Source organism: Lepidochelys kempii, chromosome 18 (genome assembly GCF_965140265.1).
Source record: "Lepidochelys kempii isolate rLepKem1 chromosome 18, rLepKem1.hap2, whole genome shotgun sequence".
NCBI classification, from domain to species: domain Eukaryota; kingdom Metazoa; phylum Chordata; order Testudines; family Cheloniidae; genus Lepidochelys; species Lepidochelys kempii.
Window position 1 is genome coordinate 14,047,792 of NC_133273.1, and position 9,459 is coordinate 14,057,250.

General features: G+C 44.4%; 1 protein-coding gene across 11 annotated transcripts in view; it reads right to left on the reverse strand.

Annotated features, from left to right (window-relative positions):
• Positions 1-9,233, reverse strand: part of KIF1B (kinesin family member 1B) — a 150,054-nt gene extending 140,821 nt beyond the window's left edge. For 10 of the 11 annotated variants that reach the window (XM_073316479.1, XM_073316474.1, XM_073316470.1 and 7 more), the window contains exon 1: positions 8,944-9,225. The gene's annotated coding sequence lies outside the window, so the exon portion shown is untranslated. Of the gene's footprint in view, positions 1-8,943 lie in introns of all 11 variants that reach the window. The other variant, XM_073316480.1, reaches the window with a different exon arrangement.
• Between the last annotated feature and the right edge of the window lie 226 nt (positions 9,234-9,459).

Consider the following 9,459-nt stretch of genomic DNA (forward strand, 5'->3'; position numbering starts at 1 on the left):
AATGATCGAGCATTTTTAGTATACAAAACAGTGCACTGCATCCAGTTCTAAACCAGGAGGCAAGTCCACTCCAGATAACTGTGCAGGCCGGAACCAGTACACCCTGGAACCTTCGACATCTCTCCTTAAATACTATTTTATTAAACAGGTAAAGTCCAAATTCCTTCTGCCAAAGCTGGGTCTGTGCTGGACATAGCTCTGTAAGTGTGGATATATGGGTCAGAGCACCCAGAAATTGATTCCATAGTTAACTAAACTCTGAATCTCAATGAAAGAGAGCATTTTTATTCCAGGCTTGGACTGGGAAGTACAAAAGTGATTCACCAGCTGGTTTAAAAAAAAAGAAAAGTCTTAGGCATAGCCTAATTCATTCTATGATTTTTACATGGCAGACAGACAGATTTAATTAAAATTGCATTACTTCACCTCACTAATTGCATCACAGAGAGGGAAAGGTTGTTTCATCCCAGAAAACAGGACAAGTTATTTAACAAGGATGCAAAAAGAAAAGGAGTACTTGTGGCACCTTAGAGACTAACCAATTTATTTGAGCATAAGCTTTCATGAGCTAAGGTGCCACAAGTACTCCTTTTCTTTTTGCAAATACAGACTAACACGGCTGTTACTCTGAAACTTAACAAGGATGGTTTCACAGTAGCATCCGATGAAGTGAGCTGTAGCTCACGAAAGCTCATGCTCAAATAAATTGGTTAGTCTCTAAGGTGCTACAAGTACTCCTTTTCTTTTAACAAGGATGTTCCTCCTCTCAAGAGTTTATCAAGGTAGCTAACCAGGCGATTGATTACAGTAGACAACTAAAATAGTAACAATGACATGCAACTGCATAACAATGTAACTAAGGTGACAGAACTAAGGTATGCACAGGGTTGATATAAGGTATGCACTTCCTTCTCAATTGCTGCTAAGACAAACAGAATTTAAACCAAGTCTCAGGAAAAGCTCTTCCACAGAGTAAAGGCCAATCCAACCAGAGCAACTCCGAATGGCCTATGATGATCTGCAGAGTGATGCAGATTCTGTATTTCATATATAGATTACCCTCCCCAGATGGTTATTCACTGCAGGCCAACACTACAGAACATTCCCTGCATGGCAGGTAGCAACAAACACAGGACTTCATCACCATTCCTTACCCTTATCAGATGACTTAAAAAAAAAAAAAACACACACACACACACACACACACCCCTTCACCTCCTAAAGTGATATGATCCCCGCAGACACCAATATACTCTAAGGAAAAATACATTATGTCAAACTAATGTTCAAATGAAGCTGCATATTGCTGCTGAAGATAGCAACTTGCCTGAATAGAAGCAATTTGCTGAATTGGTCATGAAATCCAATTTAGGGAAAGATTCAGCACTCCCTAGATTAACCTGATACAAACTTAATAGACAATGGATCCATGTGGCCCGATAGAGGAGAAAGTCATATGGTACATTCTCACACAAAAGAACTAGATTTCACAAAGCCGACAGAAAGCTTTTTGCTGGGAATATGCTATCTGAAATTTTACGAGATACTTTGCTGAGTGGTTCTTTTCTTTCTACTCCCCCCCATGCATCCTGATAAAGAACTTGAAATATTTTTGACATTTTGTTAAGCAGCTACCTACAAGTCCTAGCAAATCCGGAGTAAGTAAGTAGGGCCATCAGTTAAGAGGATTTTTTTAGAAGGTAAATTCCCTAAACTTTTGAAGTTGTTTAATTTCACAAAAATCCTTGGTTTGCATTATTGCTTATTTTTCCTTCCGACCGTGTTACTGAAGCAGTCAGTTAACTGTCCCTTCTCTTATCCCTGGAACTTCAGAGCCCTGCATAAGACTGAATTTTAGTAGACATTTTGCAGCTACGTGTAAAATTTTAGTTGAAAGTACTCTTTGCAAATTATTGCCCATTGAGATGCAGCTGGTTAAAGCATAAATAAGTCAGGCATTTGCCAACCGTGGTATAGCTTCACTTTCTTCCATGTTAATTATTGAGTCACAGTCTGTGAAACAGGAACTAAGAGCAAACGTATTGAAAGCTATTCCAGTGTCAGAAAAGTTACATGTCCTACTATTAGGCTGCAAAAAGTACTTTTGTATCCTCTACTTAAATGCTATTTTGTAACTTTCTACAGCATAAGAAATCTCCCTGCAGCAGGCATAGGGATATGAGTGAGGCACCATTTAGTCACACCTCTCCAGTGTTTTGTTTTGTTTGTTTTTTAAACTTGAAACAAGTCACTTTATTGAATGTAAAGTGTTACAAATACAAAGAAACAAAGATGTGATTTTTTGGTACAGATTGACATTATTGAACTGTAGATGCATGCACTGCTGGGCAGCAAGCTAGGAGACCTACTGAAACCCATGGGTGGCCTATGCTGAAGAGCTGTAGCTCACGAAAGCTTATGCTCAAATAAATTGGTTAGTCTCTAAGCCCTGGTCTACACTAGGACTTTAGGTCGAATTTAGCAGTGTTAAATCGATATAAACCTGCACCCGTCCACACGATGAAGCCCTTTATTTCGACTTAAAGGACGCTTAAAAATCGATTTCCTTACTCCACCCTGACAAGTGGATTAGCGCTTAAATCGGCCTTGCCTGGTCGAATTTGGGGTACTGTGGACCCAATTCGACGGTATTGGCCTCCGGGAGCTATCCCAGAGTGCTCCATTGTGACTGCTCTGGACAGCACTCTCAACTCAGATGCACGATTGTTTGCAGTTGCTCTGACGCAGGGAGGGGCGACTGACGACACAGCTTACAGGGTTGGCTTACAGGGAGTTAAAATCAACAAAGGGGGTGGCTTTACATCAAGGAGTATTTCAGGCAGGACTTCACGGAGGGTTCCAATAAGAAATCGTGCACCTAAGTTATTGTTCTTATTGGAACAAGGAGGTTAGTCTGGCCTCTGATTGATACATGGCTAGATTTACCTCGCTACATCTTCTCTGTGAGTGACTGCAGTGTGACCTAGAGGAATGAGTCCCCTAGACAGGGGGCGGGAGGGGTTTGCAAATGAGTACAAAACAAATCTGGTCTATTTGTTGTTTTGATACACTCCATCTATCTTTTACATCTTTGGCTGGCAGCAGACGGTGCAGAAGGACTGCATGCCGTCCACATCTCATGGCTGCTCGGCAGAAGATGGTACAATAGGACTGCTAGCCATCCTCATCTCTTGCCTGCCCGGCAGAAGATGATGCAATAGGACTGCTAGCAATCCGTATCGCCTGCCTACTCACCATAAGATGGTTCAATAGGACTGACTGCAGGACTAAAGAGAATGACCTGATCAAGTCACTCCAAATTTAGTCCCTGCGCCCATGTCTGCCCAGGCGCTCCTGATCGACCTCACACAGGCGACCAGGAGCACCTCAGACATGACGATGACAGCTACTAGTCCTGTTGCACCGTCTGCTGCCACAAGGCAATGGGTTGCTGCTGCGTAGCAATGCAGTACCGCGTCTGCCAGCACCCGGGAGACATACGGTGACAGTGAGCTGAGCGGGCTCCATGCTTGCCGTGGTATGGCGTCTGCACAGGTAACTCAGGAAAAAAGGCGCGAAACAATTGTCTGCCCTTGCTTTCACGGAGGGAGGGAGGGAACGGGGGCCTGACGATATGTACCCAGAACCACCCGCGACAATGTTTTAGCTCCATCAGGCATTGGGATCTCAACCCAGAATTCCAATGGGCAGCGGACACTGCGGGAACTGTGGGATAGCTACCCACAGTGCAACGCTCCAGAAGTCGACTCTAGCCTCGGTACTGTGGAAGCACTCCGCCGAGTTAATGCACTTAGAGCATTTTCTGTGGGGACACACACACTCGAATATATAAAACCGATTTCTAAAAAAACGACTTCTATAAATTCGACCTAATTTCATAGTGTAGACATACCCTAAGGTGCCACAAGTACTCCTTTTCTTTTTAGTTCTCACTGTCACTGTCCCCAAGGGAGTGCTTGTGATAGAAGCACACCTGGATGGTAAGAGGCTGTATTGCATCATCAGGAATCTTGATTTACACAAAGACCAATGGATTCTTCACTAAAATTGGGTTTAAATGGGGGAAGTGACAATTATAAAAAAACCAGCCCTCTCTCCCAAATAAAAATGGTAAAGAAGATCAAAAGACTGCAAAATGTGCAAGCTTTAACTTTATGAAGTGTGGGATGTGCAGTTCCAGAAGTGAGGACAATGCTACCACTCACAATACTATTCATTTAGAACCTTCCTTGGTACAGAATCTGGCTGCCAGACTGGCCTGCTTTTCTCCCTTTGTGACACATTTACAAGCATCACAACAGCAGAATGGTGTAATGGAAGTTCTAGAAGCCCTCACTTGTACTGCAGGGCAAGTATTTTACTTCATTTGAACTTTTCCACTCATTAATTCTTTAAAACATAAAATGATTTGGGTCATGTTTCTTTCCTCCCACCCCCAAGTACCTAATTCTATCAAAACCTCAAGAAAACAGTTCAACCATTTATCTAAAAGTCTCAGTCATCTGCTGGCCCTTTTGCAGAAAAAACAAAAACAAAAAAACAAAAAAACCACAAGGACAAAACGCTTTCTGACAAGTTTCTCTTTAGTAATGACATTGCTTATTGGTGGATCAGAATTTTTTTTTAATAAGGAAGTTTCCTGCTGGAGTGTCTAAGAGAAATCAATTCCCTTCCTCCAAAACCCAGGTTAATCACTATCAAGCCAGCTTTGCATGCTCCAAGCCCAACATACAAAATACATTTCATACTCTGTTCTTTTCAATAACACCCCCCATAAGAATGAGTTCCCTCTATACTTCCAGCAGCAATGCTGCAGACAACAAAATTAATGAAAAATGGAAGCAGCTGGATAACTCTGAACCTCTGGAGATCCCACATGAGATGATTTGATGGAGTATGGGGAGTGAGGCCCGATCAGCACGCAACCATCCACAACTGGAATACAAAAAGCCAGGTACTGCTCGCTCCCGAGCGTACTTTTGCAATGCTGTCTCCAACAGCAGCAGATGAGTTTAATCACAGCTTTTCAGGGACACCAAAGGGCCTCAAAACAATATTGGGTTTTTCATTCTTACTAGTCAAGCCATATTTTCAGATAACACATTCAACTATAGTCAACTAATTTTATAAATAGATACACCTTATTCATGTTAAAAGACTCTACACACTGACAGGATGCCTGTCATATGCAGGACATCATGACTGAACTATAGGCTGAAAGTTCAGACACAACTGGATCACTAAAATAACAAAACAGTCCATAGGACACACCAATGAACTGTTTTTGATGGTAAATTTTCCACATTTTCAGATTCTCTTTTCCTACAGTTGTAGTTACACTGCACCTCATTTTACCTCTGTCTCAGCTCTGCTACTTTTCACAGCTAAAAAAACAAATTTAAGTTGTTTGCATAGGGTTACAAGTGGATTCCATACACCTTCATTACTGTCTCACTGAACAAGGTCGCTTTCCAATACATTGATACAGCATGTAGTCTAAGACTCCATTAGCTTCAAATTTTGCTGAAATTAGAGTCAATTGTTTGTACTTATACAACAATTTTAATCAGACCTAATCAGACCTAAAAGCATTTAAGATGGGTTCATCCCTTTCTAACATACTGAAGCATAGCGAGGTTAAGTTACTTACCCATGGTATCACATTGCTGCCAGCAGTGAATTAGAAATAGACCCGATACTCTAGCTCCTGATACTCTTACCACTACAGAACACAGCCTCCGTACGGAGTTGTCACAAGACATGCATCTTGCAAGAAAACAGCAGCCGGAGTTCATAGACTTTGATAGGTGTTTAAGCCAATAAGATTCACAAGCTCAAATTTTGTTCCTTATACTGCATAGAAAGTTACCAATAGATTCATCCCAGAATGAATCCTTTTCCTAATGACTTGGAAAGAGTTTGTTAATGGTCTATTCTTAGGCATTTGTTCTGCATGGTTTCAAACGGGGACAAAAGTGAAGTAAAAGACTGAATGCTTTCATAAGAAAATAAGAATATGGCTATACTTGGTCAGACCCATGGTCCATCTAGCCCAGAATCCAGTCTTGCAATAGTGGCCAGATGCTTTAGAGGAAATGAACAGAACAGAGCAATTTCTGAGTGATCCATCTTCCCCTGTTATCGAGTTCTAGTTTATGGCTGTCAGAGACTGAGGGATACCCAAAGCATAGGGTTGCATCCCTGACCATCTTGGCTAATAGCTATTGATGAACCTATCCTCCACAAACTTCTCCACTTTTGTCTTTAAACCCAGTTATACTTGTGGCCTTCACAACATCCCACTATTTCCACAGGTTGACTGTGCGTTGTGTGACGTTTCCAAGCAGTTTGCAGGTGTGTTTCAATCTTGTGACTCTTCCTTTTTAGTTTCTGTTTAACTAGCTTCACATTTTTGTGTAGTTCCCCTTTTTGGAGTTAAATGCTACTGAGATGGGCATCTTTGGTATTTGCCCTGTTAGAAGGATGTTAAATTTCATTACATTATGTTCGCTATTACTAAGCATTTCAGTCATATTCACCTCTTGGACCAGATCCTGTGAGCCACTTAGAACTAATTCAACAATTGCCTCTCCCCTAAATCATGAATTGCACTGTCAATGCTTTTATTATGTCTTTAAGATGAACCATCACCTGGTTCTCAAACTTAAAGGTGAGCAACACCTGAGCATCTAACTAGGTATTTGTCAAGAAAGAAATAAACCTGATTGCTGCCTCCTATCATATTCATATTAACATTAACTTATTTCAAACTACTACTAATTCCACCCCCAATCATTTAAATATCTAAATTTGTCATTAACAAGCAACTTTTGGAAGTATTTACTTTTTACCATTTTTCACATTACGCAAGGTGACAAATACAATACACTGGTCAGTGTCCTCTGGGCTTCTAATACACTGTTACTAGTACAATGTTTGGGTTAAAAACATGAGCGCATTTAAATTTTTCTTCTTTTTTGCTAAAGCTTAAAGACTCAAAAAAATTCTATATATTCTGGGGTTTTGTACAACCACTTAAAAATACAAGATCTAGACGTGAGGCCTATAACTAGTTGAGAGTTTCCCTTTAAATGAAGTTTTCAGCTATCTAAAGCTATTTTGTAAGTTACTAGTCACAATACTACCTTCAGGAACACAAGGATTCAGGCTTTGGTTGCGGTCACCAATTTTTATTTTGTCCCCAAAAAAGAACATCTATTTTAATTAAATGGAAACTAAGGGCAGAATGGAACTTGAGAACAATGATATTAGGGACTTGGGTGAATAAATAAATAGTGACAAGCTGAAAAACCAGTTACACGGCATAAAACCAAGAAAACCAAGTTGATGGTCTTATAGCCAGACCTTCATCTTCAAGTAGCAAATGGAGCTTAGGATCTCCATACAGGATAGATATTTGAGAAATGATGAACTATTGTATCACCTCTGATTAAGCCAACTGGCAATTACACAATAACTGAAAAAAATTCTGAGTTCTACATCTCTTAGGATTTTACCAGCACAGTGTGTTACTTTTTAAATTAAAAATGGGCTCCTAGGTAACTTTAACCTAATCACTGCACCATCATCAAAAAGATAACAGGGGCAAGCAGAGAGATTAGCCTGTGGAAAGTTAGCACAGCAGCTGTTCAAAGCAATAAGACTCCATGAACAAGAGAACCATAAGGACTCCAATTTTGGGTACTCCACCAACTATCAGACAAAAATAACAGCCTGAGACATCAGCTGGATTGCTGCAGTGCAGGCTGCCAAATTACTTTGATTTTTTTTTCCAGTTTAAATGAAAGCGCTGAAGCCAGCTAAAATACTGAATACAGGCACCTGGATACAGTGTCAAAAGCCTTGTCATTAGGAAGACTTCCCACACACAGGAATGAAAAAGGAAATAAATAAAGGATTGCAATCAACTGATCAGCACACAGCACTAAAGGGAAGAACTATTAGTTGAAACACACTGAACAATGGACTATGAACATAACTTTACTCCTAAGCTTGATTCTGCATTTTGAAAAAAAAAAAAAGAGGAAAAAAAAGGTAAAATTCAACCCGACACCAGTGACTGGCAGTACTAATCCGCACCCTGGATTTAGCGGCTGTATTCAGTCAGTGACCCCACAGCTGCCAAGCCTCTGCATTCTCTGTCTCCTGCCCCCTCCCTCCCGATTTAGTTCCTAGAGGATTGTTCGTTCATCATCCCAATATGGCTGCCCTGGTAATTACGCTGTTCTGAATGCAGACGATGCAAGCACTATGGATGGGTCCCAAAACGCAGTAAATCCCCTTCCCTTCTGGTCTTCTCCCCCACCCCCACCCCCTTCCTCAGCAGATGCTCTGGGACCTTCCTTCACTCACAACCCTGGGGGGAGCAAATCCAGCCTCCCCCCAGGCAGCCTGGAAGATGAGGATGCAGAGTTGCGGCTCGAGCCGCACTTTGGGGGAGAAGAGGGGATCTGGGGACCGGGGAGACAGCAGAGACTCTGGCACCGAGCGTCTCCCGGGGGAAAGGGGAGACTGGGGCGCCGGGTCTGGCCGGCGCAGCAGGGAGGAGGAACGGCTGCAAGCGAGCTCCACGCCCTTGGGCCGCTGCACTGACAGCTCCGCGGAATCTCCCCTGCCAGCAAAGCTCCAGGACCAGCGTCCCCTGCCAGAGCCGCCGGGGTGGGGGTGGGGGCTCCCCCGAACCCCGGCCAACGCTACCAGCGGCCCCCGCCCCCGGGGAAACAAGCGGCCCCCGCCCATCCCCGCCGCATTATGGCGCCTACTTCCCCCCCGCACCTAGACTCTCTCTCCCCCCCCCGCCGCCTAGCGACCCCCCCCCGGGCGGCTTCCCGGTCCCCGGGCTGTTCCCCCCGGCCACGGGCGGCTTCCCCATCGCCCCCAGGGGCTCCCCTCGGCGCTCACCTCGGGGCGGGGCCGCAGGCCGCGGACAATGGGGGTCCAGCGGGGTCCGCGGCGCGGTCAGCAGGAGGAGGCGGCGCCGGCGGAGACGCGCAGAAGCAGGGGAAGGAGGAGAAGAAAAGGTCCGCCCAGCCCCATCACGGTGCCCCGGGACAGGCACGGAGCCCAGGGCACCCCCGGATCGGGAGGGAGAAGGAACCCCCGAGAGGAGACAGCAGCAGCTGCGCGGCCTCGGAGCACCGCTGGCGAACTGACGGCGGCGATCCCTCAGCCGAGCAGCGCCCCGCCCCCATCACCGAGCAACGCCACCCGCCGCCAATCCCAGCGCGGCGACGCCCCTTCCCCCAATCCCAGCGCGGTGACGCAGGCTGAGCGCCCAATCACATCGCGCCACTCCTCCAATCACAGCCCGAAACAGAAGAATGGGCTCGTCCAACTCATGGGGGGGGGAGAGAGAAGCTGCCTCCTTGACCAATCCCACTGCGAAACGGCGTTAAGAGTCCGCCCCTTCTTGTCTTT